This window comes from Corvus brachyrhynchos, unplaced genomic scaffold (genome assembly GCF_000691975.1).
Source record: "Corvus brachyrhynchos isolate BGI_N302 unplaced genomic scaffold, ASM69197v1 scaffold122, whole genome shotgun sequence".
NCBI lineage: Eukaryota > Metazoa > Chordata > Aves > Passeriformes > Corvidae > Corvus > Corvus brachyrhynchos.
Genome location: NW_008236778.1, coordinates 848,984 through 859,440, shown reverse-complemented (window position 1 = coordinate 859,440; position 10,457 = coordinate 848,984). Strand labels below are relative to the sequence as shown.

Below are 10,457 nucleotides of genomic sequence, written 5' to 3'. Positions count from 1 at the left end.
TCAGCCACAGCAGCTCCAGCACGTCCCGGTGTGCACAAAGCAAGAGTGAAGCTCGCGGGGGACAGGGACTCGTCCTCGCAGCGCAGCCTCCCCTCAGCCTTGTGGGCTTTTCCTGGAGCACTGGGCGCACTGGGGCCCGGCTGGTGCCTGCCCAGGCTGGGACAGCGAAAGGGACCGGGGATGAAAGTCAGCTCCTGCCCCAACCTGTCCCTAAGACCATCCTGAGAAGTGTTATTTGGGAAGGGGGAGAAAGGGAGAAATTTGGGCTCCCCCTGGGGCTCATATTTCATACCAGAGAATCCCAGACTGGTTTGGTTAGAAAGACTTTAAAGATCGTCCAGTTCCAACCCCTCTGCCATGGGCAGGGACACCTTCCACTGTCCCCGGCCCGGCCTGCCCTGGGACACTGCGAGGGATCCAAGGGAAGCCACAGCTGTTCTGGGCACCCTGTGCCAGGGCCTCCCCACCCTCCCAGGGAAGAATTTCCTCCCAGTATCCCATCTAACCCTGCCCTCTGGCAGTGGGAAGCCATTCCCTGTGTCCTGTCACTCTTTAGGTGTTCTTTCACCCTGCCCAGCTCCAGCATCTCCTGTCCAGCGCTCAGCACCCAGGCGCCATTCCTGGCCCAGCAGCATTCCCTGCATGGCACAGGGAATCATCATGCTTGCATTAAGCCCCCTCACTGACTTCCCCCCTGCACTACACGCTCAGCTGTGCTACGGCGTTCCCGGTGCTGCTGCTGTGCCAGTGAGTGCTGCTGAAGGTGCCACATCCCCAGGTGCCACATGGCCCCTCAGCAACACCAGCCTCGCTCCTGCTCCTCACTGACTGCCATAATTGCCTCCAGGAGCATAAAGGAGCTGCCAGATGGGTGGACTTCGGAAAAAAATAAAGCAAAAAAAAAAAGGAATGAGGGAGGGTTAAGAAAACTATGTGTATAAGTATGTGCATGTGTATAGATGTGTGAGAGGGAGAGAAAAATGGCACCAGTGTACAGGATATGCGTTCAGCACTTCACATCTCACCGGGCTGGTTTGGTGTAAGCCTGCAGCACTTGGCACGTGTAGGACTTGTAATCTGTGGAGAAAGGTGCCCCACACTGCGGCTGCTGCCCTGGTCTGGAATGGGAAAGGGGCTGCTGTGGTCTCCCAGGCTTTTTGAGGGAGAGGTGAGATGGAATGAAGGAACATTGGGAGGTTCACAGCTGGGAGCTCGCTCTCCTCATTCTACTCCAGTCTGCTCATGGGAATCCACACACCCAAAAGGGAGGAAAAATGGTTAAACTGGGCTCAGAAAGGGGCTGCTGCAAGTTCTGATCCCACCAGCTCAGAGCTGCTTGGCCTGGTGGAGAAGCTGTTGGGAGCTGGTGCCGGTTCTGGGCGTTGGGTGCTGGTGCTATTGCTGGGTGCTGGGTTCTGGGTGTTGGGTGCTGGGGGCTGGGCAGGCCAGCTCGAAGGCAGTGCTCCTGCAGAGCCACTGTCCCCACTGTCACGTGCCGCAGTCTTGCTAATCCCATTTTGAAAGCCTGCGCCCCAAGCTGTGCCCGCTAATCCCCTTCGGTGCCACGGCTGCGGGGCTCGGGCTGTGGTGCTGCCTCGGCAAGGCCCAGGGTGTCCCTGCACCCAGCTCCTCTCCCCAGGCAGACCTGGAGGTGCCCACATCCTCTGCCTGCTCCTGCTCCAGTCCTGAGGATGCTCAGGTGCTTCCTGCCCTGTGCAAACAGGTCCTGAGTCCTGGACACCCCCAAAAGACACCTTGGCTAGAGGCTGGGCTGTCCCCCCAGCCACACCCCAACAGTCCGTGGAAGCGCCGCACTGCCCAGGAGGGATTCACCTGCTTGGCCAACCTGGCTTCAGCACAGCGCTGGTCACTCAGCACAACGCCCTTGCTGGCAGCACCGAGGAGGCAGGTGAGCAGCTCAACCTGCCCGTGCAGAGCCAGGGTTCAGCTCAGCTGTGCCAGGCTCCTCCCCAGGAGCAGCCGCCTTCCTGGCACTGCCGGGGGCTCTGCACCGCGGCTCCTGCTGGGATGGCGCAGGCTTCGAGCAATATTGTTGTTCCCTTCCGATGGCAGCAGCTTCCTTGTGGGAGAGGGGAAAAAGCACAAACCGAACTGGGGAGAAAATAAGAGGGGAATGTTTGCCGACTGTCTGCTGTGTGTTGTTGCTGTTTGTTGTGTTTCTGTGGTTGCTTTGGCAACCCTGGGAAGACATGCCAGGCTGTAGCATGGCGGGTACCAGCGCGGTGTGGCGAGGAGCCGGGGCTCTGCTCCGCAGGGACAAACCGCGGCCCGGTGGGGATGGGAGGCTTCAGGCAGGGGATTGATGCGGTCACGTTTGTGCCCAGCTCAGCTGCTGCCCTCCTGGGTGAGCCTGGGGTGGGCGCTTGCTTCGCACCCCATGGGCCCTCTGAGAGGGACCTGGCTTGGAGGTGAGTGAAGGCAGACGGGCTGAAGGGTGCATGGGGACAGCAGCCAGCTCTGCTGTTTCCCAGGAGCCTGGGAGTATCTGGGCTCATCCTCTCTCTTCTTGTCTAGAGGAAAGACAGTGAAACAGTGGTGTCATGGAGGGGCAGCTGCTGCTATGCAGCGCTCACCAGAGGGGCAGCGAGAGTGTCAGGCAGTGCTGATGGGGCTGTGGGGGCATCTCCATCCGTCCAGGACAGGAGCCTTTCCTCTGGTACTGGAGCCGTGGCCTCATGTGGGGAGGGTCACGCCACTTTCTGTCCCCTGTGGGTCTGCGTAGAGGGGGCTGCTGCCTGTGCGGGATGGAGCCAGGGTCCCAAGGGGCAGCGTGGGAGTGGGGGGACCAGGGCAGAGGAGCCTGGCAGAGGAGGGGACAGGGCCAAGAGCAGCTTAGGGAGGATAGTGATGCTCCCAGAGCCCCTCTCTCACTCCCGCAGCCCCGGGAGCTGTGCGAACTGACATCCGTCAGAGCAGGAGCCTGTGTGCCCTGCGGCATCCCCAGGGCAGAGCAGTCAGGGGGTGGGTGAAGGCTGTGCCTCTGGGAGCCAGGAACATTCTGTGAAGCTCCAGAGATGTGGGTTAACTCTTCGGGGGCTGCAGCGGGAGGACTGAGCTCCTCGGGGCTGTGGGCACCGTCACCCACCCGGAGCCTGCGGATCCCGGGGTTTGGGTGGAGATTCCTGAAAGATAATGGTTTGAGGGCTCCCATCCTGCTTGGCACAAAAGCGTGGAAAGGTTTCAGCCTGTCACTGGTCAGAAGTGCCAGTTTAATGATATTGTTTAATTGCCACATCTCCAAATGGTGATTTTTTAACGGAGAGGCCTGATGAGGAATCCTGCCCTGAACTGGAAGCTGACTCATTCTCCTCGAAGTCCCGGGGTCATTGTTGGATTGCAAATAAACACACCAAATTCCCACTGCTGGGTTCTGGGAACGTGCTCCTGGTCCTGCACAGAGGGCAGGGACCCAGGAAGGGGCTGGGTGTCTGCCTGCCTCCCACTGCATCCTCCCACCCTCAGAGCACGGGGGGCTTTGGTGGCACCTGGAGCTATCTGATGCAGGGGGAAACACAACTTTAATACTGATGGGGGGCTGGAAAATCCCTAAGTGCAGAGGTTCACTACCCTGTTCCCCCTTTGAAAAGAAGGGAGCAAGAATCAGGCCCCAGCTCTCTGTCATCCTTGCTGTAGCTATCAGGTGAGACCCAGTTCCCACTTCTTTGCTTTCAGCCCTGGTTGCAGCATCTCTGGGTGCAGCTTCAGCCTGAGCCCAGGTTTTGAGAGCAAAGGAAAACTGAAGAAATGAGAGGTTGGAGCTGGGACTTGAATCCACATCCCAGGATGAGGGGGTGAGGGGAGGGCAGTGCTTTCCGCCCCAAAAACCTCTCCACACGGGGCTGAGCAGAAGCTGGAGCCAGCGTGAGTCACCCTGTGCAGCTGCTGCCAAGGCAGGAGCGACCTTGTGCTGCTGAGCCAGCGTGGGCTGAGGCCGTGGCCCCGCCAGCCACGGGAAAGGGAAGCTTTTGCTCAGGCCGGATGCTCCAGAGGAAAGAATGAGCTCTGGGGCTGAAACCACTGGCCAAAGAGGACCAGAGTAACGGACGTGAGGTCAGGGAGGGTCTGGATCCCCTCCTCTGCAGGGAGAGCATCAGGGCCTGCTGGAGCAGGGAGCAGGGTCTGGGCACTCGCGACTACTCCAGGGCTTGGTGAGCGGCATCTGTGAGCCACCCGGGGCTGGGACTCACTTTCCATGAAACTTCAGGGAAAAACAGATAAATCTCCCCTCTGCTCCTGCCACCCTGTCCTCAGCCTTGGGATCCTTCCAGGCTGGCGCTTGTGAATGTTTTTCCCTATCAACTTCTTTCGCTTGAATCAGCGGACATGACTCACGGGGAGGAAAGAGAGGGCTCGGGTGAGCTGCTCCATCCGCAGCGCCGTGGCCCTTCGGTGACACGGGCCGGTGCCACTGGAGCCACGGGAGCAGCGTCCCAATCCCCTCACCGCCAGGAGCCAAACTCAGGGCTGCCATTCCCCTTGTCCCATCGCTGTCCCCTCCCTGTGCCCAGCCCAGTGGGTGCAGCAGAGGGGGAACTGGTTGAGCCGGTGCACCCCGTCCCGGCAGAGAGGGGAGATTCCTCTGCTGGGGGGAGTGACCCTTGGGGGGCTGCGCCTTTGTCACCAGGGTGGCCACCACACCCTGAGGGACAGGCATCGCCCTTCCCAAGGGACTCCTGGAGCGGAGGAGCAGGCAAAGTCCCTCCATGGCGGGTCTGCACTTTGTGGGGTGGGTGGAAGATGGGGAGAAGGGGAGGTCACTCCTTCCGGCACTGGGTTAGGGGAGCAGCCAGCCAGGGTGGCGAATCTTGGCTGGATTAGTTAAAGAGATCAAGCAGCTGAGGGATTAGGGAGTCAAGAGAGCTGGGCCACCTGCGGGGGAGGGAAAAACCTATGAAGGAGAAGGATATGCTGGTGCTCTGGAGAGAGGTGTGCAAGGCCTGGGCTTTGCAGCGATTAGATAAGTGAATCAGGGCCTCAGAGCGATTAGAGAAAGAAATCAGGTTTTACACCAATTAGGTAAAGTCCCCAAGCGATTAGACACAGAGGTGGCTGCAAGAGGAGGTCTCCCAGCAGTCTGTGGAACTGATAGGGCCGAGCATTGATTAAAGGAGCATCAGAGGCTGAGAGCAGTTTGATAAGAAAACAAAACAGTGGATCAATTAGCCTGGGAAAAAGGAGGCGGCTGGGCGATAATGGGAATAGGGAAGTGGGGCCAGTCAAAACAACCCCTATAGCTTCGAGTGTGGGGCTGGTGGAGCTACAGGGAAGGGGTGGAAAGAGGGAAAATGGTCCCAGCTGGAGCCTCCGAGGGCCATGGGCACCTGGGGCACTGGGATGAGATTGGTGGGCTATTTCAGTTTGGCCTTAGCACAAGTGAATTCACACCTGGCCTGAAGATGAGTTTATTGTTGGCTGTGGCCGGTGTGAGCCTCACACAGCTCCTCGTGGGCTGCAGTGGAGCATCACCAGGCAGCTGCTCCTCCCACCATGAGAAGCAGAAAATTCTGCATTTCACAGAATCTTGGAATCATGGAATGATTTGGCTTGGAAGGGACCTTAGAGATCATCTACTTCCAATGCCCCTGCCATGGGCAGGGACACCTCCCACTGTCCCAGGCTGCTCCAAGCCCCATCCAGCCTGGCCTTGAACACTCCCAGGGATCCAGGGGCAGCCACGGCTTCTTTGGGCAACCTGAGCAAGTGAATTTCAGAAAATTTCTTTTTTTTTGAGCAGGTTTTGCTCTGGGCTTACACTGTCACACACCTGGAGCAATTTTATCCACTGGGACAGCAGTTATACCAGGATAACTCAGCCCTGCGTCCTGTCCCAGATGCTCTGGGAGTTTCCAGATATGGGTGCCAGATGAATAAGCAATTAAGTAACTCAATGGAGCCTTGAAATAATTAGACCAAGGAATGCAGCTCCAGAAGATGAGTTTAGTGAAGAAATGGGAGTGTTGGAGAGATGGAGATGAGAAGGGTGATCAGGTCTTGGCACAATTATCTAGAGAAAGTCTGCTCCAGACTGATTAGAGGAAGGGAAAAGAGCTTTCTGAGCAATTAGGTGAGGGAAATCAACTCTGGGCAGGAAGAAAATAGACTATGGAAGAGATTGGGGCGGGAGATGGTGAGTTATCTCTGCCCCTGAGTTAGACAAGGGAGCTTGATAAGGGCTTTCTGAGGCAGAGGCAGAAATGAGGATGAGGAGGATTAAGGAGCAGAGGTGGGTGGGCAGCAGATGCCTGGTGCTGGGAAAGAAGGAGTGAGGTGGCAGGTTCTCCGTGGGGCTGAGTAGCAGAAACTGAGCCCTGCACCTGAGGAACAGGAGGACCAAAATCCCGGGATTGGAGCTAACAAACAGAGTAAAACAGGGGTGCTGGCAGCTGGAACAGCCGTGGGTTGGAGTAGGGAAGGGAGCTGGGCACTATTTCCAACCCATCACGTGGCAGGATGCTTCCTTAATCTGTAAAACGGGATTAGTCCCTTGTGCCCAGCAAAGTCGAGAACCAGCAGAGTCTTTCTGCACGAGTGACTTTGACTTCAGGACAGAGGAACCTGCAGGGTGGGAGCGTGATCGGGGATGAGCATGGGGCGGGCAGCCCTGGGATGTGCCCTGGGATGTGCCCTGTGGCACCCAGGGGTCCCTGACTGAGCCAATGGCGGGGGGGGCAAACTGGGGTGACCACAGCAGGGAGCTTTACCCCAGGTTTTGGGGTGCTGAGCTACCATGAGAGAGGTGACAATGGTCAGCTGCAGCCCAAGGTTGCGCCGCAGGTCAGCAGCAGCTGCAGCTGGAGAGTGCTGAATCCTTTGGGAACGGCTGCGTTTGCTCTTTAATTAGCCTTGACGGCTGCTGGAGCAGATTTTGCTGGTCCTTTCCTCTCTGAGGCTGGCCCTGGCTTGAAGTCGCAGGGTTCGGTGAGGTCAGGCTCCTTTTTCCTTCTTTGCCTTTTTCTTTTCCTCCATCCTTGCACATACAAAAGGCAGCGGAGGGAGGGAGCAGCACCACTGAGGCACATGATGCTGACTCTGGTGCTGTGGGAAGGGGAAGCTGTGGTTTGGCTGCCAGGTCATAGTTTGGCCTCTGGAAATGACCCTCTTGGAAAGGGAAGCAGTGTCTTGCCAAGCTCGGGCAGGGGCCCGGCAGACCCCGGGAAATGGGGCTGCGTTGGTGGGGGGTGGCTGGAGTGGGAGTGAGGCACCTCGAGAGCAGTGACTGAGGGCGATGCTCAGCTCCTGGGAAACAAACCCCAGGTTAAACCAAGCCCCTGTGGAGGTCATGGAGGGTTTTCAATTTTTTAAAAAATTATTTATTTTCATTTTTAATTTACTGCTTTTCCTCCCAGTTTGCACTCGTGGGGTTTTGCCACAGCTCCCAGTGGCTGCTGCTGAGTGACAGAGAACAGTGCCAGGGCCATCCGGGGAAGGTCTCATGGACACTCGTCCCTCCTGGGCGTCAGTCCTGCTTTTCCCAGCGGGAGGGTGGCTCTGACATATCTCCTTCACCCCTTGGCCTCTGCTGAGCTCGCTGGGACAAGCCTGGTTTCTGTGGGGTGACAGCGTTATCTGGGACACAAGCAGAGCCAGGCTCCACTTTAGTCCTGGTTCCTTGGCTGGTGTGGATATCCTCGGGAGATAGCACGGCAAATTGTCCCCCGGGGACTCCACATGCTTCACCTCCCATCACAGGATGGAAACGGGGATTTGCAGAACACCAGAGCCCAGCAAAGACCCAGAGGCATGGGGATCTGTCCCTGGGGCCCATGGGTGTGTCCTCCTCCCAATGCTCAGACGCTGCTTTTGTTCGAGCCCTAATGTGGATTTCAGTGTTTTCATGGCTTTTAAAATTTTTTTCCCCTTTCCAATTCTGATGAAAAATGTATTTGGGGAAAATAGAAATATTTAGACATTTCCCTGACAGGCAGCAGAGCTGGAAGAGCTGCGGTACAGCACCGTTCACGTGTGCTGACGAAAGCTCAGCACAAAGAATCAGGCTGGGGGATGCAGCATCCTTGGCAGCACGAGACCCACAGGGTGAAGTGTTAGTGCTCATCCCATAGGTTACTCCTCCTGCCAGCGGCCCAGCACCAAGCTGCCTTCAAAATCTGGATAAGAAGATGGGTTTGAGCTGGTTTTGGGGAGGTTTTTGGTGTGTGTGTATATATAAATGTACGTGTGTATATATATATACACACACACACACACAGACATATAAATCTCGTGTATACAAAAATATATGTCGTATATTAGAATATACTATATAGCATATTAAACCTCACTATAGTAGGAATTTGGTATTAAATTAGTAGTAGTATATGTATTACAGATACGTATTTTGCGTTACCTTGTGCATCTGGCAGGGCGGGAAAGGGGGTTGGTGTTTGTGGTCCATACCAGGCCCACATTTTCCCATCAGAAGGTGTCTGGGCCAGATGTACCTTGAAAGGGCCAGTGAAAAGCCCATCTGGAGCCAGAGGATGCTGTGGGGACCTTGGGCATGTCAGTGAGGAACAGAGCTACTCTCCTCTGTGCAGATGGCTCTGGGATGAGCCCAGACCTCCCTTTCCAGGAGGCAGAGAAATCCCCAGCCCCAGAACCTGCCTTCCCCACCCCATTTTTCTCCCGCTCACACCCTCAGGTTTTGATGTTGGGAACATGTCAGCCACGTCGTCCTGAGCAGAGGGCAGCCACCGCGCCCTGTGCTGGGGAGGTGACAATCCCCATCCTGCACCCCACTCCCTTTGTTCCAGCCCTTCAGCCTTCACCCCATTGCTCTGCCTCATTCCAAGGGGGTACAGAGCCTCCTTCCACACCTGGCAGGGCTGTGCCTTCCCAGGCTGGCCCCTGACCCACCACTGTCCCTGCTGGGTCCCCACTGCATGAGCTCCCTGGATGTGGATGCCACGTGCACAGGGCAACTCTGCAGAACCGGGGTATGGGGCTGCTGAGCTGCTCCTGCGGGAGTGAGAGGGGCTGGAGGCCATAAAATCATAGAATCATGGAATAGTTTGGCTTGGAAGGCCCTTAAAGCTCATCTCATTCCCCCCCCCTGCCTCTAGACCTTCCACTATCCCAGGTTATCTTGTCCAACCTGGCCTTGAACACTTCCAGGGATGGGGCAGCCATAGCTGCCCTGGGCACCCTGTGCCAGGGCCTCCCCACCCTCATTGTAAAGCACTTCTTCCTTATATCAAACCTAAATCAACCTCTTTTAGTTTAAAAAAGCTCCCCCTTGTCCTATTCATCCTTTTACTTGGACTGAGGAAGAGGAGCTCAAGGCCCCTGTGCCCAGAGACCTTGCAAAGTCCTTTTCCTGCTTGAATTTTGGGGAGTTTCCCTGCAGAGCTGTTTGGTTCCCCCTTCCCTTCTCTCCCTTTTCTAACTTGTTGCTGGTGTGGGGGGAAATAAATGCTCTTAAAGAGTTTTGTGGCTGCAAAACATCTGGACAGCCCCAGAACTGCCAGGGTGGAGAGATGCCGAGGTAGGACTGCAGCAGTGGGACAAGTTGCCTTCATCCCTGGCCCCAGCCCCTGCCTGGTGGAAAGAACAAGGCAGCTGATCCCAAACCACCTGAAAACCACCTTGGTGTCCTCACGTCCCTTTGGGAGAGGTGGTGCAGGAGGTGCCGTTTTTGCTCCCCCAGCCAGGTCTGTTCTGCCTCGGCCACCCTTGGTTTGGGTGGACGCTGTGGTGGGGTGAGGGACCAGAGACCCAGGCAGACCCAGAGGGGATGGAAAGTCGGAGAGGGGAGGTGCTGAGCCTGTGGGATGGGTTCTGTGAGCTGTCCCATTAGTGGGTCAGGCTTGCACAGAGCACAGCACATCCTTGGGCCGTGCACACACCGAGGTGTGGAGGCAGTGCTGCTCCTGGGTCAGGGTGGCTGTGACAGGGAAGCACTGCAGTGCTGGTTCTCCCACCTGTCAGTGCTGGTTTGGGGCTTGGGGAGCAGTGTGAGGCCGTGGGCTGGTGGGAGCACTGGGGCTGGCTGCCCCTTCCCGCAGCCCCCACACATCCCGGCTCCATCGTCAGCCTGACCCCTGATTACACTCCACAGGCTCTGCATCGCTGCCGTTGCCCCAGCAACGTGTCGTCGCCACAGCAACCGTGACAACCTTATGTTCATTAATTTAAAAAGGTTCGCAGTGTAACAAATGAAATAGTTATAAGCTTGTCAGGGTGTTAAGGAGCAGGGGCTGACAACTTGCCCCCCTTGCCTGTGCCGCCTGAGCAGCCTGGCTCTGCCACGAGGTCCCCACCCCAGACCCGGCTTCATCCCACCATCTTTGAGCACAGTAATTCCTTCAGGCCAGTGCTTGGAGCATCCTGGCAGTGCAGCATCACTCGGTGACCTCCCCAGGAACAACCAGGGGCCTGATGCAGGTGGGGGCTGTGGCAGAGGGGAGTCTGAACCAATGACACTTCTGTTGGGCCATTCC

General features: G+C 56.9%; 1 protein-coding gene across 1 annotated transcript in view; it reads left to right on the top strand.

The window, feature by feature from the left end:
• Positions 1–1,593: 1,593 nt before the first annotated feature.
• MEF2D (myocyte enhancer factor 2D) overlaps positions 1,594–10,457 on the top strand; it is a 100,698-nt gene continuing 91,834 nt past the window's right edge. The window contains exon 1 of the mRNA XM_017727907.1: positions 1,594–1,909. The gene's annotated coding sequence lies outside the window, so the exon portion shown is untranslated. The remainder of the gene's footprint in view (positions 1,910–10,457) is intronic.